General features: G+C 43.6%; 2 long non-coding RNA genes across 2 annotated transcripts; both read left to right on the top strand.

Annotated features, from left to right (window-relative positions):
• The first annotated feature begins 1,296 nt into the window (after window positions 1-1,296).
• Window positions 1,297-2,984, top strand: LOC140253243 (uncharacterized). The gene is made up of 3 exons (XR_011903805.1): window positions 1,297-1,530; window positions 1,814-1,989; window positions 2,061-2,984. It is a non-coding gene; the product is annotated as an uncharacterized lncRNA (long non-coding RNA).
• A 16,671-nt stretch (window positions 2,985-19,655) lies between these two features.
• Window positions 19,656-24,046, top strand: LOC140253386 (uncharacterized). The gene is made up of 3 exons (XR_011903841.1): window positions 19,656-19,898; window positions 22,059-22,187; window positions 23,311-24,046. It is a non-coding gene; the product is annotated as an uncharacterized lncRNA (long non-coding RNA).
• Window positions 24,047-27,658: the final 3,612 nt, after the last annotated feature.

Here is a 27,658-nt window from a genome sequence, read left to right as displayed (position 1 = left end):
GTGAGCTGACAGTTTGCATTTATTACTTCCTGCTATTGCTCTGAGCAGTTAATGACACCGTCTCACCCAGTGGCTGTCTTATGTGATATTTGTCCTCTGGTAGCTCTCGAGCTCTGCATCTCTTCTGCGTCATCCTTTCTTTCCTTGAAAAGTTTTGTCGCAATTGGCTTCTCTCGTGCTAATGCACAATTATTATGCTTCCGCTTGAAAGGTGGTCACTGTGAGGAGGTTCTGCTTTTATCCATTAACCTCTATTACAAAGAGTATTTTCCTCTTTCAAACTATTTGCTTTTCTTCCATCTGTTAACAAAAAAGTCTGAAATACTGTAGAATTACTTTTCTTTTGTTTATATTTAATTCCACCTATATTACCAGATATATTCTGTGGTGTCTCTTAGCATTTCTGTTCATACCTCTAGATTTATTCTGCCACCAGCTCGTGTTTGTTTCCACGTAGGTGACCAGAAAAGGGATTTTGTGAAGTCTGGTAGCGAGTGAGCTCAGTAGATGGGAAATAAACATCTCGGCACCGTCAGATTGATTTGGACATCCCAGCCCTTCTACCGGGGTCTGCTTTACTATTGCATTATTCTGTTTGTGCTATCTTATTATGCTATGATTTATTTATTCTTTATTCTCGAGTGCTTAACACCAACAACTCCCACGGACACATCACTGGGGAAACTGCATTTGAAACCTATACCTAACTGCCTTTCTTACAGAAGCAGTTTAGTGATTTCATAGCATTCCCCCTTTCCTCTTTTTCTCAATATAAAGCTGGAGGGAATCGTAATGAATACCACTGTCTGGCTGTACCACGCTTGCCTGTTTTTCTCATTAAGAAAAAGAGTAGAAGGGCTATTAATCTCTGGAGAATGCAAAATAAAAGATGCTGCTATCTGACAAGCTAGCAGCCTGTCTGCCTGCAAAGGCTGCTAATTCATTCTATGCTTGCATGATGAAATATTAGCAACTTTTGGTTTTAATATGTAGTTATAGATAATGCCACGTGTAGAATGAAGCCAGCTGAAGAACTGGCTTCTCACTTTGGGTACTGTAAGGGAAACTGTCAATCATAGCCTCAACCTCTGATTAACCAGCTGAGGCAAGCGATGAGTCAACTGCAGGAGCACAGGTGAAGGTAATTCAGGTGAGCTCCTGGAAGGAGTGGAGCTTGACTCCACCTCCCTCCCAGATCCCATTTAAGGGCTGACCACCGCTAAGGTAGCATTTCTTTCTGGAGGGTGCTGGTTTGTGGAGTTTTTGTGGTGAGGCTCTGTGTGGGTGAGTGTTCATCTTGACTGAAAGCCTCACCACTGGTGAGCGTTAGATACTCTCTAGCTCTCCTTTTACTCTGTAGTTCTAACTTTACCATTTATATTAATGCATCTGTACAGGAGCAGTCCTTGTTGTGAGTACAGACTAGGAGAAGAACTCTTTGAAAGCAGTCCTGAGGAGAAGATTTTGGATGGGGGACTTGCTGGACAAAAGCTGGGTTTAAGCCAGCAGTGTGCTGCTGCAGCTTGGAAGGTAAACAGCATCCTGGTCTGCGTTAACAGGGGACAGACAGCAGAGAGAAGGTGAGGATTATCTGCCTCTTTTCTGCCCTTGTGAGGTTCCATCTGGACTGCTGCGTCCAGGTCTGGTACCCCCAGTACAGAAAGGGCTTGGGTCTGTTGGTGTGTGTCTAGAGGAGGGACACAGGGATGATCAGAGGGCTGGAGCAGCTCTCCAACAAAGGCATGTTAAGGGAGTTGGGCTTGTTCACTGCTCACAACACTCGGCATTAAAATCTCCTGCACTGTTAACTCAGAGCATGCAGCAACATCGCATCATGTCAACCATCATCCCATTCCCCCACCGAGCTGTCTGGGAGCGGCTGGAAGGCGGAGCGTGGCTGGGAGCTGCTTCGCCGATGGGAAGCCGCGCGACCTGCGTCTCTGCGTGGCTCTCCGCGTGTGGGACCGCGCCGGCGTGGAGCGTGTCAAGGTAGGCTTGTTTTCCTTTATGGTACGTGCTTGTTGCTTTGCTTTGGTGTGACTCTCGGCCTTTATTTTCAGCTGTGTCGATCGCGTGGTGAGAGCAGAGAGAGCGCCGCGTGTGTGCCTCCTAGGCAGGGGACGAGAAATGCAGAGCTGTGGGATGCAAAGTGGGATGCAGAGCTCTCCCTTCGTGTTCTTCTGTTACTGTGGGAATCAAATGTTGTTTCTGCATTTCGAGTAAGATAAGAATGTTTTATTTCAAGGTCTCATTATGTAAGTGAAGCAATTTGTAGTTATTAGGTAGCAGTCATAGGTACAAAGACTGCAGCTCCTGTCTGTCCAGCTGTCTGAAATAGAACTACTGGTTTTTTGCTGCTTGTATATAAGACCTGAGTAATAAAGGATCCAAAGAGGAGAAGTTAAAATAGTTAACAATCTACCTGTATAAACTAGCAACAATGTATGTTTTAATGTTTTGTTGTACACATTGTAATAATATACAAGTTGTGACATAGCTAAGGATGTGCCTGAAGAGATATCGGGAAGGACTGGAATCACCGACCCCCTGGGCTCCTTGTTTAACAAAGGCCTCTGGGACAGAAGGGAAGAAGCTTTGAAGGGAATTAACGTATCACTAAGAAAAGAGTACCGAGACATCTTGGAAGCAGAAACAGCAGGATGGCGACTGACCGGCACGAGACAGCACGTGAACTAACACATTTCAGAATGTAATTAACAAATGCAAACCTCGGGTAAAATTGTAACCTGGAATATCTGGTTGCAATGGCCTGCAATTGCACTTGTGAATAAAAACTGCTTTTATCAGAGATACCGTCCTGACCAAAAACTGAGGATATTTCCAACAATTTGGGGGCTCGTCTGGGTTCATTATCGCTTCTTGGGGTGTCCCCGCTGCTCTGGACAGTATAAGTGCACTCCGCTGATTTTAGCGATCCCGTCTGGGTGGTGAGGTGACTTCTCAGGACAGCTGAAAGGAAATAGAGATTGTTACAAACTCCGTAAAAGCCAAAGGGCTAGGCAGGCACAGGTGTTAACCCTTGCAGACCCGGAAACTCGGTGCACGAATCAAGGTAAGGGAATTTAATTCTTATCTTGGGTTGAGACTCTTGAATGTGTGTGGCTGAGACGCACTTTTAGTGCGAAGCGAGTGCGGAGTCCCGATCCGCGGTTCCGTTGTCCCGCGAGGGGCGCGGCCGGAGACGGACGAAGCGGCTGTGGCGCTGAAAGAGAGAGTCTCGGGCGGGAGCTGGTGGTGTACGGTACCCTGAGCGCTTGACAAAGTGCCAGCAGTACACCCCTATTTAATCCGAGAGTCGGAGTGTGGTAACCTGAGAGCTGGGTAGTTCACAGTAGCACTCTGGAAGGATGGGTAATAGCAGCTCCATAGAACAGGGTAAGAGGGTCCCTAACACTGTGCCCAAAGATAGCCCCTTAGGAAAGATGCTTCAGAGTTGGAAGAATGATCCCAAAACCAGGAACAAGGATAGGAACAAGATGCTTAAATACTGTGTACAGATACGGCCTAGAGACACAATACGGGGAAAAATCAATATTTTGGCCAAAAGGTGGATCTGATGAAGGTTGGGTTTGTCAGATCTTGAATTTATACCTAAAGAAGAAAAGTGCTTTTCAAAGAAAGAATCAGAATATGCTGCCTGTTGGATACAAGAAATCAGCCTGTTACTAGTAAAAACAACAAAAATAAGTTCCAGACCAGGAAGGAGAGGAATTAGAAAAGGGAACTAATCAATGGTACTCTCTAGAGAGTCTACCCCCCCCATATAACCCCAGTGTTGCACAAAGGGAGACAGGCACTACCCCAGTAAGAGAAAATGGTAAAGCACATAGGGTCATTTAACAGGAAGGGGGGCATGCTGGGCTCAGGAGAGAATTAAAGCAATGTAAAAGGGATATCAGAAATTTTCCTTTCCCAGACACCAGCTGTACCAGCACCTCGGTGTACCCCTTATGGGAGGTCCCACTGGGACAAGGATAAATGTGCCATGTAAACTCCCCACTCACTAGTGGAGAAATCAGAAATGTTAAGAAGGAAATGAAATCTTTAATTGAGGGTCTTATAAGAGCAGCAGAACAATTAGATCAATTTCTGGGGCTTTCAAAACTTGGGTCCCACCAGGAGCCTCTGGTAAATATGAAAGCAGGACCTGAGGGGGAAGAAGTTGTGCCTTTAGTTGATACGGGGGCAGCTCGTTCATTGCTGGCCCATGAGGTGTTAAGACTCAAATTAATAAATGAGAGCTTAAAGATAGCAGGGGTAGAGAGAACCAGGATGACAATACCACTTTTTGAGAATGCTATATTAAAACTAGGGAATAAAGATGAAACTGGGAATCAAGAAAAACATGAAATAAGGTCATAAAGATATGGGTGGAACAGCCCAAGGAACTGAAGGGATGGAGACTGCTGCTGTAAACAGCAAAGGGGGAGGTGGAGGGGAAGGGGGCAATGGAAGTGAGAATAGCCTTCATGTGCAGAGATGTAGGAAAGCTGAAATCCCAGTGTTAGCACTGGACACCTCTGGAGAGAAGGAGCTGAAACTGAAATAGGATGTTAGTAGTTTAAGTAATGATGAGAGTTTGGAAAGTGAGGAGCTTTGGGACAAACACAGGCTGAAGGAAGCAAGGACCGGCAAGGTATAACGGGGATGTCAGGGCTGAAGAGAGGAGGAGAATGATATGAAAACAAACAAACAACAACAACAGAAACTGACAAGCAGATAGAAAGGGAATTGGGAATAATAACAGCTGTTACTGTTTTGTGCTAGAATAGAGTTGTAGGACCCAGAGATCCCCTCAGGAAGATGGGGGGGGGGGTAGGGGCTTGAAGAGCCCAGGGAGGGCTCTGCCCCGCTGGAAGGAAAGCAGTGTGCAAACTGCAATGGGAAACTACATGTAGGGAAGCAGGATGAAGTGGTTTATTTTCTGGTGGATATGGTATTCTTCTTACCACTCGTAGATGGTTTTGTAACAGTAGTAGAAGATACTGCCCAACAAGAAAAGGTATTATTATTATTATTGTTAGATTTATTAAATACAAGCTAGGAAAACAAGTAGGAATACAGGAGTTCTTGTACCTGGCAGGTTACTCTGGCAAGAAATTTAATAAAACTGGATCTAAGAGTCCAACAATATTGACCGATTAAGAATTGTAAGTCTGGCTTTAACACAAACTGGGACAAACAATGCTGTACCCCCAGGAGTCGCAGCAATCTCAAATAGGATATACTTAGGGGTGTGGGCATCAGAGCCAAATGTGAAGCCCTAAATAGAAATTAAAAGCAAGAGCTCGCCCAGACAGGGTAAAGCGGTGCCCTTTGAGGATATGTAACTGCAGCAGGATAAAAGAAATAATAGGTAACTTGTTGGAGTTTGGATTCCAATTTTGCAAAATGTTTTGATAGCGAGTGCTACAGTTTGGAACAAGACTTGAGGGCAAGTAATAGAACTGTTGAATGCACACACTCAGTGGTGGCAAGTCTGTGCACTTTATTAACCCGGTTAAGGAATGAATAGGTGGAGTTTACCTTCTGGATTTGGTGGATGTCTCTTCTGCCCGGTTATTTGCTTTTGAATAAAAAAGCCCTAATAGAGGGATGTCCTAATGTCCAGTTAACCTGGACAGTGTTACCCAGGGTTGTGAGAACAGCTTAATGATTTTTGAGAACCGGTCAACTCGTGAGCTTGAGGCCTGGGATCCTTCATCCCAGGGTGGAACTTTACTGCAGCAAGTGGATGCCGTGACAAGAAAAGAACTGTGTAATGAACTGTGAGTTTGCTGAGTTTCTTGGTCTACAGAAAGCACAAATAACTCTAACGGCAAGTGACATATTTGGGATATGGGATTACAGCTGGACTTTGAGCCTTAAGGACCGCCAGGAAAGAACCCATCTGCCAAACCCCTGAGCTGCAAATTGCCAAGGAACTCCATACGTTCCCAAGAATGACAGGATGGTGCCGAATGTGGACACACAGCTACGGACTGATCATAAAGCTCCAAAAAGTTTGAAGGGAATAAGGGATGGCCAGGGTGCGTGAGTGCGGTGGCTGCACTGGTGCTCTATATTCAAGAAGCCTGTAAATCTACACGGGCCAAAGTATACCAGTTTTAATATCTCATACAGTGTTTACTGTATTGGAGGCAAAAGGGGTACATTGACTCTCACTCCAAAGATCCCCGAAATACCAGGCCCATCCATATAGAGCAGGATAATGTAGAAATAATTGCCGGGGACTGGATCCTAATCCAGATGAAGAAGGAGACAAAGCTGCAACCTGACTGGCAAGGACGGTTCCAAGTACTTCTAATGACTGAAACAGCTGTGAGGACATCTGAGAAAGGATGGACTCGCTGCACACTGGTAAAGGCATCCACTAGCCCTGAGGCCTGGGAACTGCTGCCACAGGAAAACTTTTAAAAGATAAGAGTTAAAAGGAAAGAATGGAAAGTTTTTTTTTTATATGCTTTTTTTTTTTTTTAAATTAATATTTTAACCTTTAACTTCTCCTTGAATAGATGAATAAATTGTATATGTAAGTGGGAAAGCATTGTAACCTATATACAACTAATGCTCACACAGAGTTTTCCACGTCGTAACGAGAAGTTTTTACTGCTGTAACGGAGTGCATCCCATTCGTTATCTTGAGAATTATCTGGAAAATGTAAAATTTGACAATAAAGCAGGGAGGGACCAACTGGTGGTTTTGATATAAGGGACTCTCTCGTAGCGTCTGGAATATGTACGGTGGACAACTGTCTATTGAGGCAGGACGTATACAGCTGGAATATCTGATACTTCTTGAGCACATAAGTCCAGCCAGATTGCAAACCGTTGCAATGTAACGCAGTAAAAATAACAACTAACAAGACCGATAGCATTGTTATTGCCAGTTTTGGTCTTGGGGTAGATATGTGTGGAAAGGTCCAACGGCTAGATGCCAGATAGCCGTGTGGGATACGCTCTGTGAAAATAGCCATATTGTCCAGGATAGGGAAGAGCTTAAAAAGGGGTTATAAAATCTTCCTAAAAACCCTGCAATTGTGACAGTTAAAGACTGGGCCAATGCGCTCTTTTTCAATGGTTGTCATTACTTTTAAATAGCGTCCCATTTTGGGTGAGGTGATCGTTGGGTGCCAATTTTTTCTGTATGCTTTTTGAGGCTAAAACACCGGAGCATAAATGATGTGCTATTTATTCTCTGGCCTGTGATATAAGCACACACCTGTTTGTGGATTTCATTAGTTGTATGTTACTTGCAGCATCATCTGAGAGCAGTTATACCAAAATAAACAGAATCCTCTTCACCGATACAACAACAGATGACAGTGAACTCTCTACTTAACGAGCTGTATTGGTAGGTCAGAGTTGCCCGTTTTCTTTAAAAGGGCTTCAGCTGGAGATGACTGCTCAAATGAAGAATGGCCTTGGCCTTCACCTCCTAGCATTGCTGTCATTTTGTGGTTCTCAACAAGCACCTTTTTCCTTTGTAGGTCTGCTGTGTACTATGTTGTGAAATGTGCCGCAAAAAGAAATAATGTTGTACAAATTTGGAAGCAGAGTTTGTATAGAAGATAATCCAGTGTGTTGTGGTTTGTATAGAGATGGATCCAAGTAACTGATAATATGCGGTCGTTTGAGTTCCTGAAGAAACAGAACTGGAGGTGTTCCGGCATAAGGTGTGGGCAGAGACATTGCATGTAGGAAAAACAGTACTTAGGTACAGAAAAGTGTAAGTGTTTACCTAAGTGACTTTTTGTCATCGCTGAAGGTGGAAGGATTGAAAGAATGACACTGAGTGAAAATCCACGTTAACACCTCTGGGTCAAAGACCCTAAACAACACCACGAAACCAAGGAAGATGGAAACTGCTGAGATAATCAATTTCAACATCAATTTTGAATTACTTAGTTTGAAATGCTAGCACTGAACTTTTTTTTTCTTATGCTTGAGTTACGTGTACTCTTTTTTTTTGTCTTAATGAGTGTATGATGCACTGAGACACAAACAGTTTCTGCCTATTCTTTTTTATTTATTTATTTATTTATTTAGCTTGCCTTAGTCATTTCTGTAGCAGTTACCCCATGCTAAGAAGATAGGTTCAACTTTTAGACATAAAATGTCTTTGTATACATATTTTTCAGGAGTATAGAGGTGGGTGAGGGGCAGTAGCGTTGAGCTTTATGTTTTGTGAAGGGGTTTATATGAAAAGCTCGAGGAAATTCTGATGCTTGAAGTCTGTGAAGGAACCTTTCTTACTGAAGATGGCGTGTTGCTGCTCGGAAACTTTGTGAACAGAAATCGAAGCTGATAAAGATACGGCCCAAGGACTGAAGTTGGATACATTCTTAAGAATGCAGAGAGGTGTTATAAATAACGAAACTTACATAAGAATAGTGCTCTGATATACGTATACACACACATAAATACATATATATACAATCTATGTTTTTTATATACCTTTCAGAGAAAAAAATTCACTTTGTTCCATTTCACTTTTTCCTCCTATCATGCCATCACACGTACATGGTGTAAATGTGAAGATCGTGTTTTGGTTTTTTGTTATATCTATTTGAAAGTCGAAATAATGATTTAGTTGTTCAAATGCATTAAAGAAATCATACCGGAAGAGGTTTTATCCTTCAGTGGAGGTAATGATGCAGCACAGAAGTAGTTCAATTCTAGATAATAAGTAGCGTCTTTTTTTTTTTTTTTTTTTTTTTTTTTTAAGAGAATATTTTGGATAATAAGGTATATGTAATACCTTTACTTTCAGCTTGCTGTTTAAGTCGTCTTCTTTATAGAGCTGATTATACAAGGAGGGAGAGGTTATGCCGTTTAACCCATTTGAAGTTTTCATAGTTAAGATAGTGTTAAATTACTGTGCAAATGGCAAGGAGCTTTTCAGAATTTTATCCGAGACTAATGTGAAATTAAGGCTTTTTATACAGTGATATTTCTCATTTGTTTGTTTCTAATTTTGTTTTTATTTTCTGTAGGTTTGCTGTCTTTAAAAAACAACCACAAGAACAACAAAATAACAGTTTGAACTAAAGAACCTCGAAGAATTATCTCTGAGAAACTGGTGCTTTCTGTTGGCTGGCTGACAACAAATGAAGAGAGTTCTGTTGCTATTGACAATGCAATTATCCTGACTACTTCCACGTGGTTGTCGGGGAATATTTGGAATGAAGCTGCCATCATGTCAGCCACAGGCGGTGGCACTGATATCAGGCAATTCCTGGTCAACATTAACTTAGGGCAGTATCTTTGGAACTTTAAAGAACATGGCTATAACGCTGTGAATGAATGAACTGAATGAATATTAAATGAGTGGGGAAAAAAATAGCCATGAATATTGAATGAGTATTGAATGAATATTTAATGAGTGGGTGGGAAAAGTCATGAATATTGAATGAGTACCGAATGAATATTTAATGAGTGGGTGGGAAACGTCATGAATATCGAATGAGTGTTGAATGAATATTCAATGAGTGGGCGGGAAAAGTCATGATTATTGAATGAGTACTCAATGAATGTTTAATGAGTGGGTGGGAAAAGTCATGAATATTGAATGAGTATTGAATGAATATTCAATGAGTGGGTGCGAAAAGTCATGAATATTGAATGAGAACAGGATGAATATTTAATGAGTGGGTGGGAAAAGTCATGAATATCGAATGAGTATTGAATGAATATTCAATGAGTGGGCGGGAAAAGTCATGATTATTGAATGAGTACTCAATGAATGTTTAATGAGTGGGTGGGAAAGGTCATGAATATTGAATGAGAACAGGATGAATATTTAATGAGTGGGTGGGAGACGTCATGATTGTTGAATGAGTATTGAATGAATATTTAATGAGTGGGTGGGAAACGTCATGAATATCGAATGAGTATTGAATGAATATTCAATGAGTGGGCGGGAAAAGTCATGATTATTGAATGAGTACTGAATGAATATTTAATGAGTGGGTGGGGAAAGTCATGTATATTGAATGATACTGAATGAATGTTTAATGAGGGGGCGGGAAATGTCATGAATATTGAATCAGTTCTGAATGACATGAGATTAGAAAATATCTGTATTTCCAAAGTAAATGTCAAAGTTTATGTGGCCACTCTCTTTGCTGAGCGAATTTTGCAGACACTGCTATCTTGAAAATAATTTATCTCTGTCAGGAAAGGAAATCATGTCACTCCCTCTTCCTGGCAAACAGCAGAGGGAAGGAATTTGTAGGGGGCGGTGACATTGTGTAATACTGCTTTTGCACAGATAAGTGAGATGGCTTCACATTATATTGCTCCATTACTGGAAGCAGAGTCATTATCTTGCCCGGAAGATACAGGGCTAAATAGTTTGAGCGAGCCATGTAACTGTACTAACGCTTGTTACAAATTTGCCTGGGCAGAAATTGGAAGCGTCATAGCTGCTGTAGTGCATGTAGTGCACCTCACTAATGCACCCGGGTAATATGCTAGGTCTTCTCAGCTTAGCATTGCATAGATGTGAGCTGGCAGTTTGCATTTATTACTTCCTGCTATTGCTCTGAGCAGTTAATGACACCGTCTCACACAGTGGCTGTCTTATGTGATATTTGTCCTCTGGTAGCTCTCGAGCTCTGCATCTCTTCTGCGTCATCCTTTCTTTCCTTGAAAAGTTTTGTCGCAATTGGCTTCTCTCGTGCTAATGCACAATTATTATGCTTCCGCTTGAAAGGTGGTCACTGTGAGGAGGTTCTGCTTTTATCCATTAACCTCTATTACAAAGAGTATTTTCCTCTTTCAAACTATTTGCTTTTCTTCCATCTGTTAACAAAAAAGTCTGAAATACTGTAGAATTACTTTTCTTTTGTTTATATTTAATTCCACCTATATTACCAGATATATTCTGTGGTGTCTCTTAGCATTTCTGTCCATACCTCTAGATTTATTCTGCCACCAGCTCGTGTTTGTTTCCACGTAGGTGACCAGAAAAGGGATTTTGTGAAGTCTGGTAGCGAGTGAGCTCAGTAGATGGGAAATAAACATCTCGGCACCGTCAGATTGATTTGGACATCCCAGCCCTTCTACCGGGGTCTGCTTTACTATTGCATTATTCTGTTTGTGCTATCTTATTATGCTATGATTTATTTATTCATTATTCTCGAGTGCTTAACACCAACAACTCCCACGGACACATCACTGGGGAAACTGCATTTGAAACCTATTCCTAACTGCCTTTCTTACAGAAGCAGTTTAGTGATTTCATAGCATTCCCCCTTTCCTCTTTTTCTCAATATAAGGCTGGAGGGAATCGTAATGAATACCACTGTCTGGCTGTACCACGCTTGCCTGTTTTTCTCATTAAGAAAAAGAGTAGAAGGGCTATTAATCTCTGGAGAATGCAAAATAAAAGATGCTGCTATCTGACAAGCTAGCAGCCTGTCTGCCTGCAAAGGCTGCTAATTCATACAATGCTTGCATGATGAAATATTAGCAACTTTTGGTTTTAGTATGTAGTTATAGATCATGCCACGTGTAGAATGAAGCCAGCTGAAGAACTGGCTTCTCACTTTGGGTACTGTAAGGGAAACTGTCGATCACAGCCTCAACCTCTGATTAACCAGCTGAGGCAAGCGATGAATCAACTGCAGGAGCACAGGTGAAGGTAATTCAGGTGTGCTCCTGGAAGGAGTGGAGCTTGGCTCCACCTCTCTCCCAGATCCCATTTAAGGGCTGACCACCGCTAAGGTAACATTTCTTTCTGGAGGGTGCTGGTTTGTGGAGTTTTTGTGGTGAGGCTCTGTGTGGGTGAGTGTTCATCTTGACTGAAAGCCTCAGCACTGGTGAGCGTTAGATACTCTCTAGCTCTCCTTTTACTCTGTAGTTATAACTTTATAATTTATGTTAATGCATCTGTACAGGAGCAGTCCTTGTTGTGAGTACAGACTAGGAGAAGAACTCTTTGAAAGCAGCCCTGAGGAGAAGATTTTGGATGGGGGACTTGCTGGACAAAAGCTGGGTTTAAGCCAGCAGTGTGCTGCTGCAGCTTGGAAGGTAAACAGCATCCTGGTCTGCGTTAACAGGGGACAGACAGCAGAGAGAAGGTGAGGATTATCTGCCTCTTTTCTGCCCTTGTGAGGTTCCATCTGGACTGCTGCGTCCAGGTCTGGTACCCCCAGTACAGAAAGGGCTCGGGTCTGTTGGTGTGTGTCTAGAGGAGGGACACAGGGATGATCAGAGGGCTGGAGCAGCTCTCCAACAAAGGGATGTTAAGGGAGTTGGGCTTGTTCACTGCTCACAACACTCGGCATTAAAATCTCCTGCACTGTTAACTCAGAGCATGCAGCAACATTGCATCATGTCAACCATCATCCCATTCCCCCACCGAGCTGTCTGGGAGCGGTCGGCCGGCAGCGCCCCGCTGCGGGCAGGGGAAGCCGGGGCTGGGCTCTGCGTAAGACCGGGGCGGGTGGAGCAGGACCCGCCGACTGCGCGGCTGCCGCCGGAGCTGGAAGGCGGAGCGTGGCCGGGAGCTGCTTCGCCGATGGGAAGCCGCGCGACCTGCGTCTCTGCGTGGCTCTCCGTGTGTGGGACCGCGCCGGCGTGGAGCGTGTAAAGGTAGGCTCGTTTTCCTTTATGGTACGTGCTTGTTGCTTTGCTTTGGTGTGACTCTCGGCCTTTATTTTCAGCTGTGTCGATCGCGTGGTGAGAGCAGAGGGAGCGCTGCGTGTGTGCCTCCTAGGCAGGGGACGAGCAATGCAGAAAAGTGGGACGCAGAGCTCTCCCTTCGTGTTCTTCTGTTACTGTGGGAATCAAATGTTGTTTCTGCATTTCGAGTAAGAAAAGAATGTTTTATTTCAAGGTCTCATTGTGTAAGTGAAGCAATTTGTAGTTATTAGGTAGCAGTCATAGGTACAAAGACTGCAGCTCCTGTCTGTCCAGCTGTCTGAAATAGAACTACTGATTTTTTGGTGCTTGTAAATAAGACCTGAGTAATAAAGGATCCAAAGAGGAGAAGTTAAAATACTTAACAGTATACCTGTATAAACTAGCAACAATGTATGTTTTAATGTTTTGTTGTACACATTGTAATAATATACAAGTTGTGACATACCTAAGGATGTGCCTGAAGAGATATCGGGAAGGACTGGAATCACCGACCCCCTGGGCTCCTTGTTTAACAAAGGCCTCTGGGACAGAAGGGAAGAAGCTTTGAAGGGAATTAACGTATCACTAAGAAAAGAGTACCGAGACATCTTGGAAGCAGAAACAGCAGGATGGCGACTGACCGGTACGAGATAGCACGTGAACTAACACATTTCAGAATGTAATTAACAAATGCAAACCTCGGGTAAAATTGTAACCTGGAATATCTGGTTGCAATGGCCTGCAATTGCACTTGTGAATAAAAACTGCTTTTATCAGAGATACCGTCCTGACCAAAAACTGAGGATATTTCCAACAATTTGGGGGCTCGTCTGGGTTCGTTATCGCTTCTTGGGGTGTCCCCACTGCTCTGGACAGTATAAGTGCACTCCGCTGATTTTAGCGATCCCGTCTGGGTGGTGAGGTGACTTCTCAGGACAGCTGAAAGGAAATAGAGATTGTTACAAACTCCGTAAAAGCCAAAGGGCTAGGCAGGCACAGGTGTTAACCCTTGCAGACCCGGAAACTCGGTGCACGAATCAAGGTAAGGGAATTTAATTCTTATCTTGGGTTGCGACTCTTGAATGTGTGTGGCTGAGACGCACTTTTAGTGCGAAGCGAGTGCGGAGTCCCGATCCGCGGTTCCGTTGTCCCGCGAGGGGCGCGGCCGGAGACGGACGAAGCGGCTGTGGCGCTGAAAGAGAGAGTCTCGGGCGGGAGCTGGTGGTGTACGGTACCCTGAGCGCTTGACAAAGTGCCAGCAGTACACCCCTATTTAATCCGAGAGTCGGAGTGTGGTAACCTGAGAGCTGGGTAGTTCACAGTAGCACTCCGGAGGGATGGGTAATAGCAGCTCCATAGAACAGGGTAAGAGGGTCCCTAACACTGTGCCCAAAGATAGCCCCTTAGGAAAGATGCTTCAGAGTTGGAAGAATGATCCCAAAACCAGGAACAAGGATAGGAACAAGATGCTTAAATACTGTGTACAGATACGGCCTAGAGACACAATACAGGGTAAAATCAATATTTTGGCCAAAAGGTGGATCTGATGAAGGTTGGGTTTGTCAGATCTTGAATTTATACCTAAAGAAGAAAAGTGCTTTTCAAAGAAAGAATCAGAATGTGCTGCCTGTTGGATACTAGAAATCAGCCTGTTACTAGTAAAAACAACAAAAATAAGTTCCAGACCAGGAAGGAGAGGAATTAGAAAAGGGAACTAATCAATGGTACTCTCTAGAGAGTCTACCCCCCCATATAACCCCAGTGTTGCACAAAGGGAGACAGGCACTGCCCCAGCAAGAGAAAATGGTAAAGCACATAGGGTCATTTAACAGGAAGGGGGGCATGTTGGGCTCAGGAGAGAATTAAAGCAATGTAAAAGGGATATCAGAAATTTTCCTTTCCCAAACACCAGCTGTACCAGCACCTCGGTGTACCCCTTATGGGAGGTCCCACTGGGACAAGGATAAATGTGCCATGTAAACTCCCCACTCACTAGTGGAGAAATTAGAAATTTTAAGAAGGAAATGAAATCTTTAATTGAGGGTCTTATAAGAGCAGCAGAACAATTAGATCAATTTCTGGGGCTTTCAAAACTTGGGTCCCACCAGGAGCCTCTGGTAAATATGAAAGCAGGACCTGAGGGGGAAGAAGTTGTGCCTTTAGTTGATACGGGGGCAGCTCGTTCATTGCTGGCCCATGAGGCGTTAAGACTCAAATTAATAAATGAGAGCTTAAAGATAGCAGGGGTAGAGAGAACCAGGATAACAATACCACTTTTTGAGAATGCTATATTAAAACTAGGGAATAAAGATGAAATTGGGAATCGAGAAAAACATGAAATAAGGCCATAAAGATATGGGTGGAACAGCCCAAGGAACTGAAGGGATGGAGACTGCTGCTGTAAACAGCAAAGGGGGAGGTGGAGGGGAAGGGGGCAATGGAAGTGAGAATAGCCTTCGTGTGCAGAGATGTAGGAAAGCTGAAATCCCAGTGTTAGCGCTGGACACCTCTGGAGAGAAGGAGCTGAAACTGAAATAGGATGTTAGTAGTTTACGTAATGATGAGAGTTTGGAAAGTGAGGAACTTTGGGACAAACACAGGCTGAAGGAAGCAAGGACTGGCAAGGTATAACGGGGATGTCAGGGCTGAAGAGAGGAGGAGAATGATATGAAAACAAACAAACAACAACAACAAAAACTGACAAGCAGATAGAAAGGGAATTGGGAATAATAACAGCTGTTACTGTTTTGTGCTAGAATAGAGTCGTAGGACCCAGAGATCCCCTCAGGAAGATGGGGGTGGGTAGGGGCTTGAAGAGCCCAGGGAGGGCTCTGCCCCGCTGGAAGGAAAGCAGTGTGCAAACTGCAACGGGAAACTGCATGTAGGGAAGCAGGATGGAGTGGTTTATTTTCTGGTGGATATGGTATTCTTCTTTGCACTCGTAGATGGTTTTGTAACAGTAGTAGAAGATACTGCCCAACAAGAAAAGGTATCATTATTATTATTATTATTATTAGATTTATTAAATATAAGCTAGGAAAACAAGTAGGAATACAGGAGTTCTTGTACCTGGCAGGTTACTATGGCAAGAAATTTAATAAAACTGGAGCTAAGAGTCCAACAATATTGACCGATTAAGAATTGTAAGTCTGGCTTTAACACAAACTGGGATAAACAATGCTGTACCCCCAGGAGTCACAGCAATCTCAACTATGATATACTTAGGGGTGTGGGCAACAGAGCCAAATGTGAAGCCCTAAATAGAAATTAAAAGCAAGAGCTCGCCCAGACAGGGTAAAGCGGTGCCCTTTGAGGATATGTAACTGCAGCAGGATAAAAGAAATAATAGGTAACTTTTTGGAGTTTGGATTCCAATTTTGCAAAATGTTTTGATAGCAAGTGCTATAGTTTGGAACAAGACTTGAGGGCAAGTAATAGAACTGTTGAATGCACACACTCAGTGGTGGCAAGTCTGTGCACTTTATTAACCCGGTTAAGGAATGAATAGGTGGAGTTTACCTTCTGGATTTGGTGGATGTCTCTTCTGCCCGGTTATTTGCTTTTGAATAAAAAAGCCCTAATAGAGGGATGTCCTAATGTCCAGTTTACCTGGACAGTGTTACCCAGGGTTGTGAGAACAGCTTAATGATTTTTGAGTACCGGTCAACTCGTGAGCTTGAGGCCTGGGATCCTTCATCCCAGGGTGGAACTTTACTGCAGCAAGTGGATGCCGTGACAAGAAAAGAACTGTGTAATGAACTGTGAGTTTGCTGAGTTTCTTGGTCTACAGAAAGCACAAATAACTCTAACGGCAAGTGACATATTTGGGATATGGGATTACAGCTGGACTTTGAGCCTTAAGGACCGCCAGGAAAGAACCCATCTGCCAAACCCCTGAGCTGCAAATTGCCAAGGAACTCCATACGTTCCCAAGAATGACAGGATGGTGTCGAATGTGGACACACAGCTACGGACTGATCATAAAGCTCCAAAAAGTTTGAAGGAAATAAGGGATGGCCAGGGTGCGTGAGTGCGGTGGCTGCACTGGTGCTCTATATTCAAGAAGCCTGTAAATCTACACGGGCCAAAGTATACCAGTTTTAATATCTCATACAGTGTTTACTGTATTGGAGGCAAAAGGGGTACATTGACTCTCACTCCAAAGATCCCAGAAATACCAGGCCCATCCTTATAGAGCAGGATGATGTAGAAATAATTGTCGGGGACTGGATCCTAATCCAGATGAAGAAGGAGACAAAGCTGCAACCTGACTGGGAAGGACGGTTCCAAGTACTTCTAATGACTGAAACAGCTGTGAGGACAGCTGAGAAAGGATGGACTCACTACACACTGGTAAAGGCATCCACTACTCCTGAGGCCTGGGAACTGCTGCCACAGGAAAACTTTTAAAAGATGAGAGTTAAAAGGAATGAATGGAAAGTTTTTTTTATATGCTTATTTTTTTTAAAATTAATATTTTAACCTTTAGCTTCTCCTTGAATAGATGAATAAATTGTATATGTAAGTGGGAAAGCATTGTAACCTATATACAACTAATGCTCACACAGAGTTTTCCACGTCGTAACGAGAAGTTTTTACTGCTGTAACGGAGTGTATCCCATTCGTTATCTTGAGAATTATCTGGAAAATGTAAAATTTGACAATAAAGCAGGGAGGGACCAACTGGTGGTTTTGATATAAGGGACTCTCTCGTAGCGTCTGGAATATGTACGGTGGACAACTGTCTATTGAGGCAGGACGTATACAGCTGGAATATCTGATACTTCTTGAGCACATAAGTCCAGCCAGATTGCAAACCGTTGCAATGTAACGCAGTAAAAATAACAACTAACAAGACTGATAGCATTGTTATTACCAGTTTTGGTCTTGGGGTAGATATGTGTGGAAAGGTCCAACAGCTAGATGCCAGATAGCCGTGTGGGATACGCTCTGTGAAAATAGCCATATTGTCCAGGATTGGGAAGAGCTTAAAAAGGGGTTATAAAATCTTCCTAAAAACCCTGCAATTGTGACAGTTAAAGACTGGGCCAATGCGTTCTTTTTCAATGGTTGTCATTACTTTTAAATAGCGTCCCATTTTGGGTGAGGTGATCGTTGGGTTCCAATTTTTTCTGTATGCTTTTTGAGGCTAAAACACCGGAGCATAAATGATGTGCTATTTATTCTCTGGCCTGTGATATAAGCACACACCTGTTTGTGGATTTCATTAGTTTTATGTTACTTGCAGCATCATCTGAGAGCAGTTATACCAAAATAAACAGAATCCTCTTCACCGATACAACAACAGATGACAGTGAACTCTCTACTTAACGAGCTGTATTGGTAGGTCAGAGTTGCCTGTTTTCTTTAAAAGGGCTTCAGCTGGAGATGACTGCTCAAATGAAGAATGGCCTTGGCCTTCACCTCCTAGCATTGCTGTCATTTTGTGGTTCTCAACAAGCACCTTTTTCCTTTGTAGGTCTGCTGTGTACTATGTTGTGAAATGTGCCGCAAAAAGAAATAATGTTGTACAAATTTGGAAGCAGAGTTTGTATAGAAGATAATCCAGTGTGTTGTGGTTTGTATAGAGATGGATCCAAGTAACTGATAATATGCGGTTGTTTGAGTTCCTGAAGAAACAGAACTGGAGGTGTTCCGGCATAAGGTGGGGGCAGAGACACTGCATGTAGGAAACACAGTACTTAGGTACAGAAAAGTGTAAGTGTTTACCTAAGTGACTTTTTGTCATCGCTGAAGGTGGAAGGATTGAAAGAATGACACTGAGTGAAAATCCACGTTAACACCTCTGGGTCAAAGACCCTAAACAACACCACGAAACCAAGGAAGATGGAAACTGCTGAGATAATCAATTTCAACATCAATTTTGAATTACTTAGTTTGAAATGCTAGCACTGAACTTTTTTTTTCTTATGCTTGAGTACGTGTACTCTTTTTTTTGTCTTAATGAGTGTATGATGCACTGAGACACAAACAGTTTCTGCCTATTCTTTTTTATTTATTTATTTTTTTTTTTTGCTTGCCTTAGTCATTTCTGTAGCAGTTACCCCATGCTAAGAAGATAGGTTCAACTTTTAGACATAAAATGTCTTTGTATACATATTTTTCAGGAGTATAGAGGTGGGTGAGGGGCAGTAGCGTTGAGCTTTATGTTTTGTGAAGGGGTTTATATGAAAAGCTCGAGGAAATTCTGATGCTTGAAGTCTGTGAAGGAACCTTTCTTACTGAAGATGGCGTGTTGCTGCTCGGAAACATTGTGAACAGAAATCGAAGCTGATAAAGATACGGCCCAAGGACTGAAGTTGGATACATTCTTAAGACTGCAGAGAGGTGTTATAAATAACGAAACTTACATAAGAATAGTGCTCTGATATACGTATACACACACATAAATACATATATATACAATCTATGATTTTTATATACATTTCAGAGAAAAAAATTCGCTTTGTTCAATTTCACTTTTTCCTCCTATCATGCCATCACACGTACATGGTGTAAATGTGAAGATTGTGTTTTGTTTTTTTGTTATATCTATTTTAAAGTCAAAATAATGATTTAGTTATTCAAATGCATTAAAGAAATCATACCAGAAGAGGTTTTATCCTTCAGTGGAGTTAATGATACAGCACAGAAGTAGTTCAATTCTAGATAATAAGTAGCGTTTTTTTTTTTTTGTTTTTGTTTTTGTTTTTTAAGAGAATATTTTGGATAATAAGGTATATGTAATACCTTTACTTTCAGCTTGCTGTTTAAGTCGTCTTCTTTATAGAGCTGATTATACAAGGAGGGAGAGGTTATGCCGTTTAACCCATTTGAAGTTTTCATAGTTAAGATAGTGTTAAATTACTGTGCAAAAGGCAAGGAGCTTTTCAGAATTTTATCCAAGACTAATGTGAAATCAAGCCTTTTTATACAGTGATATTTCTCGTTTGTTTGTTTCTAATTTTGTTTTTATTTTCTGTAGGTTTGCTGTCTTTAAAAAACAACCACAAGAACAACAAAATAACAGTTTGAACTAAAGAGCCTCAAAGAATTATCTCTGAGAAACTGGTGCTTTCTGTTGGCTGGCTGACAACAAATGAAGAGAGTTCTGTTGCTATTGACAATGCAATTATCCTGACTACTTCCACGTGGTTGTCGGGGAATATTTGGAATGAAGCTGCCATCATGTCAGCTACAGGCGGTGGCACTGATATCAGGCAATTCCTGGTCAACATTAACTTAGGGCAGTATCTTTGGAACTTTAAAGAACGTGGCTATAACGCTGTGAATGAATGAACTGAATGAATATTGAATGAGTGGGAAAAAAAATAGCCATGAATATTGAATGAGTATTGAATGAATATTGAATGAGTGGGTGGGAGACGTCATGAATATTGAATGAGTACCGAATGAATATTTAATGAGTGGGCGGGAAAAGTCATGAATATTGAATGAGTACCGAATGAATATTTAATGAGTGGGCGGGAAAAGTCATGAATATTGAATGAGTACCGAATGAATATTTAATGAGTGGGTGGGAAACGTCATGAATATCGAATGAGTGTTGAATGAATATTCAATGAGTGGGCGGGAAAAGTCATGAATATTGAATGAGTACTCAATGAATGTTTAATGAGTGGGTGGGAAAAGTCATGAATATTGAATGAGAACAGGATGAATATTTAATGAGTGGGTGGGAGACGTCATGAATATTGAATGAGTATTGAATGAATATTCAATGTGTGGGCGGGAAATGTCATGAATATTGAATTAGTACTCGATGAATGTTTAATGAGTGGGCGGGAAAAGTCATGAATATTGAATGAGTATTGAATGAATATTTAATGAGTGGGTGGGGAAAGTCATGAATATTGAATGAGAGCAGGATGAATATTTAATGAGTGGGTGGGAAAATCCATGAATATCGAATGAGTATTGAATGAATATTCAATGAGTGGGCGGGAAAAGTCATGTTTATTGAATGAGTACTCAATGAATGTTTAATGAGTGGGTGGGAAAGGTCATGAATATTGAATGAGAACAGGATGAATATTCAATGAGTGGGTGGGAATAGTCATGAATGTTGAATGAGTATTGAATGAATACTTAATGCGTGGGTGGGAAACGTCATGAATATCCAATGAGTACTGAATGAATATTCAATGAGTGGGCGGGAAAAGTCATGATTATTGAATGAGTACTGAATGAATATTTAATGAGTGGGTTGGGAAAGTCATGTATATTGAATGATACTGAATGAATGTTTAATGAGGGGGCGGGAAATGTCATGAATATTGAATCAGTTCTGAATGACATGAGATTAGAAAATATCTGTATTTCCAAAGTAAATGTCAAAGTTTATGTGGCCACTCTCTTCGCTGAGCGCATCTTGCAGACACTGCTATCTTGAAAATAATTTATCTCTGTCAGGAAAGGAAATCATGTCACTCCCTCTTCCTGGCACACAGCAGAGAGAAGGAATTTGTAGGGGGCGGTGACATTGTGTAATACTGCTTTTGCACAGATAAGTGAGATGGCTTCACATTATATTGCTCCATTACTGGAAGCAGAGTCATTATCTTGCCCGGAAGATACAGGGCTAAATAGTTTGAGCGAGCCATGTAACTGTACTAACGCTTGTTACAAATTTGCCTGGGTAGAAATTGGAAGCATCATAGCTGCTGTAGTGCATGTAGTGCACCTCACTAATGCACCCGGGTAATATGCTAGGTCTTCTCAGCTTAGCATTGCATAGATGTGAGCTGACAGTTTGCATTTATTACTTCCTGCTATTGCTCTGAGCAGTTAATGACACCGTCTCACACAGTGGCTGTCTTATGTGATATTTGTCCTCTGGTAGCTCTCGAGCTCTGCATCTCTTCTGCGTCATCCTTTCTTTCCTTGAAAAGTTTTGTTGCAATTGGCTTCTCTCGTGCTAATGCACAATTATTATGCTTCCGCTTGAAAGGTGGTCACTGTGAGGAGGTTCTGCTTTTATCCATTAACCTCTATTACAAAGAGTATTTTCCTCTTTCAAACTATTTGTTTTTCTTCCATCTGTTAACAAAAAAGTCTGAAATACTGTAGAATTACTTTTCTTTTGTTTATATTTAATTCCACCTATATTACCAGATATATTCTGTGGTGTCTCTTAGCATTTCTGTTCATACCTCTAGATTTATTCTGCCACCAGCTCGTGTTTGTTTCCACGTAGGTGACCAGAAAAGGGATTTTGTGAAGTCTGATAGCGAGTGAGCTCAGTAGATGGGAAATAAACATCTCGGCACCGTCAGATTGATTTGGACATCCCAGCCCTTCTACCGGGGTCTGCTTTACTATTGCATTATTCTGTTTGTGCTATCTTATTATGCTATGATTTATTTATTCTTCCTGTTGTTTTTCAGGTTGGAATGAATTATAAAGCACCATATGATAACTGTACCCAGTACACACGCACCGAATCAGGGGGCCGGTTCTCCTCGACTAGTACAGTTAAGGTCCGCCTGCCATTCGAGGAATCAGATTGCGTCTCAGTAAGTATTTCATAACTAAAAGAAAGCCTCCTGAAATGAGCCGTGCCATCGCTCTGGGAGATTTCTTTACTCTTTCTACACTTCTTCTTGACATTGGAATATGCTTTTCCAACTTTCCACGGACTGTCCCGGGAAGCGTAACAAAACTATCTGTGAGCACCGCACACGCTTCTTGTGAAGTAAAGCACTAGCCAACTGGAGAGAGCAGAGTAGGGGGGCAATGACAAAGCAGGATTTTTCATCAATTAGGAATCTCCAGAGTTATAAAAGGAAAGTGAACAAATGATAACTTATCACGGAGCCTCAGGGGAACTGATGAACATTGTCTTCTGCTGTGTGTTGCACTGTTAAGCAAAGAAATAGTAGATGAATGAGCAATAAGGATCATTTGTGACATGGCTGTCAGTGATGAGTGCAACCACTGATCAAAGTGAAAGCGGTAACTTTCAGACAGGCCTTGACAGCCATTGAATTGAATTACCTTTGGGGTAGGTTTTGTGTAAGTCAGGCTGTTTGATTTCGGGAGCAGGTGTCATTCTTTGGCTTCAGATTTGCCTCTTTTGAGCTGGGTTCAACAGAACCTAAAAATACAAACAAAAAACAAACAAATAAAAAAATAAAAAATAACAGCTGTGGGGAATTGAACCTTTGTTAGTGAAAATGCAAGTTGTAAAACTTTTAGACTACTTGTCTCCTTCCCCTTTTCACCTTCTGGCTTGGAAATTTTGTATCATCTGTAAGTAATGAAGATACAGCTGTTTAGCGCAGACAGCGGAGTCACCGACAGTTTTATAATGTAACTTCTGTCGGTTGCCAGTCACAGTATCCATTATACAAAGAGATTTGATCCCTTTAAATGATTTTTAAAAATTACACCTGATTTTAAAGTTTACTTTCCCCTTTACTACCTGCTGTTGTCGAAGGTAACATAGCTGTAACATTCTGTCAGAAGGATGCTCTGCTCACTTAACATACGAAAAATGAATGTTAGGTTTTAATAATAAAGCAATAGAAAAACTGCTAAGGATTGAATCTGAAGTTAGCCATTGCTATATAGATCCCCTTTTTTTGTATCACAAGGTTTGATCATAAATTGTCCTCCCTACTTTAAATATTTCTACAGATTCCTGAAGGCATCTTGAAGAACCGCGTATCCCAAATATCTCCACCTTGAAGCCAGTCTCTCTGATAACTACAAGATAACTTTAGACTTCAGGTTATAAAGTGCAACAGGGAATGAGAAACGGTGGATCTGGCAGGTGACTACGCCTAAGCCGGGTAACAGACTAACGCCAGGAAACGAAGCGCTGGAAATCACTGCTGACGGCAACCAGAGTTTCTCACCGTGTCGTCGAACGTGTGAGAGATAGCACAGGTCGGCAAAGAGACAAGGGGCTATCGCATCCAGGCTGGACGTCCGCGGTCTGCTCACCGCTGTCCAGTAGCGCACCGCTGTGCCGCACAGCGCTCGTACGCCACTCCAGTGACTTTCCAGCGAAGAGCAAACTATATATTTCATGTGTTAATTATGTTGCCTACAGAATTTACAGATATTTATATCATGAAATAATATGGTATATATATATGTATGTATGTATATGTATATAAAGAGACAGGTTTTAATTCTAACTGCAATGTATTTTGTTTTTGTATTGTACTAATAACTTCAGCTACTGAGGTGTAATGAACACGATGCCTCATCCACGTTGCCCCATCTCGCCTTCCTTGCAGTTGGATCCTTTACGCTGAATTCTCATCCTTTTTCTGTGGTTTTTTGTTTGTTTGTTTGTTTGTTTTTGTTGGTTTGTCGTGATTCTGTTATTTTTTTAATGTACTTTGTGTGTGTGCGATTGACTGAAGTAAAGGTTGTTTTTGTGTAAACATTTAAACTTTAAAAAGGAATAAAACAAAAGCTAATTTTGTTTCTCAAGTTCTCTCTGCTAAAATACGCAGTAGCAAAAAATTTGTATTGTTAAATAAATCAATTAGTTGTTAAATGTGAACGCGTGTCTGTTGTCACGGGGAGGGGAGAAAGCCCTGCCGAAAACGTGTCTGAAATCGCAGTTGCAGAGAGCATCTGGAGTTTGCCAACCGTTTCCCGGCTGTGTCAGGATGCAGTTTGGGTACTACCGAATCAGCACTAGTCCTGTTTTACAGTTTTGTTTTTCGTTCCATCTTTTCATCACCTGTCACGTACCTTACGAGGCTGCGTGTTTGGGACAAGGTGAATTTAGATGACATTGTGAAAACGGGGCCAAACTCATTCGTTACGGCTGACGCGGGCCGATCGCGGCCAGGAAAGCCGTCAGCAGTCGGAGGGGGGGGGCGAGTCGGGGCGGGGGGGAGAACCGGGGTTGGGGTCGGGCCGGGGGGGGGAGCGAGCCGGGGGGGGGGTCGGGCCGAGCTGGGCCGGAGGGAGAGCGTCGGGCGGCGGCGCTGAGCCGCGGGGGGCCGGGAGCCCCGCTAGGAGTCAGCGCAGCCCCGGCTAGGGCGGAGGGAGCGGCCGCAGCCGCCGGGCCGCTTCCGCGCCGCGCTCGGCCGGCCGTGCCCTGCCCCACGAGCGGGGCCCGTGTGTTCCGGTGTTCCTTTTGCACCCCGTTGCTAGAAGTGAGAAACAGCGGCAGCTCGTCGGAAATAACTTGCCACGGGTTATCGGAACCGGCCCCGCGCTGTGCCGTCTCACCCGAGTTCACGAAACGCGGGTCGCTCAAGCCGAGCGGGGCGCGGAACCCGTACGGCAGCGCCCGCTTCGTCCACCTCCGCCGAGCACCCCCGTTCGTTCAGGCCGTTCGTTTAGAGCTGTGACGGAGCGCTCTGACGGCGCCGCTTCGTAAAAAGAGGCAGTTAAAAGAAATGAAATATGCAAGCGAGAGACCTTCAGCTCGCTTTCCAAGTGACGACTGTGCAGATGGATGGATTTCGTCCAGATGGAGTGAAATATCATGTTTAGTTTCTATTTTCTTCGTTAGAATAAATATCAGGGTCCTGGCATTAGGAAGCGCTTCTTCTTTTCATAAAATCTATTAACTCACAAGTCTCACTCTGAAACGTAGCCGAGCAGACGGCCGGTTTGATCTAAGGAACAGGTAGCTGGGCAGTAACTTTGCTTTTCCTCGGCGGGATCTGACCCCTCACTCTGCACGTTCAGATCTCCCTTCTCTTCCGTTTGATGCTGCCGATGGCCGTGTAAAATATACGTGTAACAGCGTGCAATAAAAACATTCACACTTCTACCATCGTAAGACATGAAAATGAGCGGAGTCCAACTTTCAGGAGTTTCAATTAAGAACGGAACTGCCATTGAAAGTGCCTTTGATTAGAGCAGTCTTTACAGAGTACCCGTGTCCTTTACTGGAGATAAGTGAAGTCTCACCCAAATCATTCCAGCTGATGTTCGCGACACACGAGCGCAATCCCAAGCGACACCGCACGGAACCGCTCGCAAAGCCACGCTTCACATTTTACCGGCCAGCAATTTTCTGTAGCGCATCGCAAACCCACCGGGGAATCCGTCACATCCCCGCTGCCATGTTTTCAATGCTGCCTTCAATCACGTTTTCTGGGTCGGGTCCAAAGTTTTTTTTTTGTTTTTTTTTTTTTTTTTTTCTTTTTATGAATGGGGGAAGGAAAGGGGAGTAGAGACAGCACGGAGCAGAGGCCGCTGGAAAGCGTTAATGCCGGGGACGTTCTTTGGAAGGGCGTGATGAGACGCAAAGCGAGTCGTTTGAACGAGGCACGACTATTTCACTTATTAATGAGCCTCACAACGAGGTGTGCAGAAGTGGACAACAAACTTGACAATGCGGTTCAGATCTTTAGTGCAGATCGGAAGTCCGCGTGTCGAGCTGTCAAACCCCCGCCCGGCTCTAACGAGGTAACGACTCCCAGGTGCCGCGGGGGCGGCGCAGCCGCGACTGGTTCGCAGCCGGGGGCGGGTCCTCCCGCTACGCCTCTTAAGCTCCTCCGGAGGCCGTAGGGAGCCATCAGAGGGATCCGGGATTCCATAGGAGATGGTAGTCGGCGTGGGCTCCGCTTCTCCGTCAGGTTTGGGGGCTGCGAAGCATGGCGAGGGGCTGCTTTTTTACGGGAATTTGCGATTGGGTTTTATTGTAACGTTCTCTCTGTGTTCTGCTGTTTTGTTTCAGGTTACGGTGGGACGTCTCCCGGTGAAGGTAAGCTCGAAACGGTGAGTTGTCCGGGTATGAATGGGACCGTGGAGGCGGCGAGAGCCGAGGAGCCGTTCGGGGCCGTCGCCACGCACGGACTGCTGAAACAAGTTGTCTCCTATTGCAGGCCCAAGGGGTTCCGCCAGCTGTTCTCGACCGTCACGCCTTCCTCTCTTTGTTTTCATCAGGGTGCGTTCTCAAGAATAAGAAAAAGAGCAACTACGGCAGGAGACGGGCGTCATCTCAAAGAGGAAAAAGGAGGTGACAGCCAGTTCAGGATCCCCTTTGTGGGGGGAAGGAGACGGCTAACCGAAGCTTGCAAGATCGCTAACAGCAAAACAGAGGCTAGGGAACGTGCGGGTGTGTCGCTATCAGGACTGTCACCTGTGAAATAGGGGATGAGAGAAGGCAGAGGTGAAGAAGCCCTTCTAAGGTTCAGCAGCGGCTGCCGAGACGGTTCCTCGGGTTCGTCAGAAGCGAGAGTCCCGGAGGAAGGACGATTTCCTCCGAGGTGCGGAGGAGCCGGTTAAAGATCCCGTAGGTAAAAGGCTGGTGAATCCTAGAGGCGCCGAGGTGGGAAGAGATGTCCAAGACCGTCGTTTCCAGCGGCAGCTTAAGCATAGGCGTCTACAAGGCTCAGCTGAATCTTCTCTGGAATCACCACATCCAAAGGGCTCCTCAAGACATCCCAGGACGCGGAGGCGACTTTCTCCCGGGGAGCCTATTTCAGCGTTTAACTCCCCTTTGGGTCAAGAAGCGTTTCCTAATTTCCAGGCTAAAGGTATCGAGTGGCAACCGTGGGCTTTTTTGTCCTTCTTTCAGCAGGGAGAAGAGAGTATTGCGGTCGTCAGGATAAGCACCTTGGAGATGTGGTAAGAGAGCCCTAAGGTATCCCCTGAGCATTCTTTCTCTAGAGCTTACTGGGCTACGCCTATGTCCGCCGAGGAAGCGGGCAGAAGCGAGCCCTCGAGAGGTCGGTACGTCGTTTTTTGTGCCGTTTGTTACAGGCAAGGCGGACGAGGAAGGACGGAGAGCCCAAAGGAGCGCAGCCTTCAGCGAGGGAGGGAAGAAGAGCCGGCGTCACGTCCCCGGGTGTCACGGTGTGGTGAGTAATGGGCTGTTTGGGGAGTTTGAGTCCTCTTTGCTGGGGTTGTTTAAGGCTTGTCTTTATTCTTTTTTGGCAGGGTGAGCAGCGCAGCAGAGCATTTGGATGGAGGGCGGGTGAGCCCCGCGACCCGGCTGTCGCAGCGGTTCATCAGAAGCAGTTCGAGGAGCAGAGGTGGCATTGGATCGGAGCAGCTGCAC

The sequence above is a fragment of the Excalfactoria chinensis genome, chromosome 5 (genome assembly GCF_039878825.1).
Source record: "Excalfactoria chinensis isolate bCotChi1 chromosome 5, bCotChi1.hap2, whole genome shotgun sequence".
NCBI lineage: Eukaryota > Metazoa > Chordata > Aves > Galliformes > Phasianidae > Excalfactoria > Excalfactoria chinensis.
Note: the sequence above shows the minus strand (reverse complement) of the source record. Positions and strands in the feature narration are given on the sequence as shown.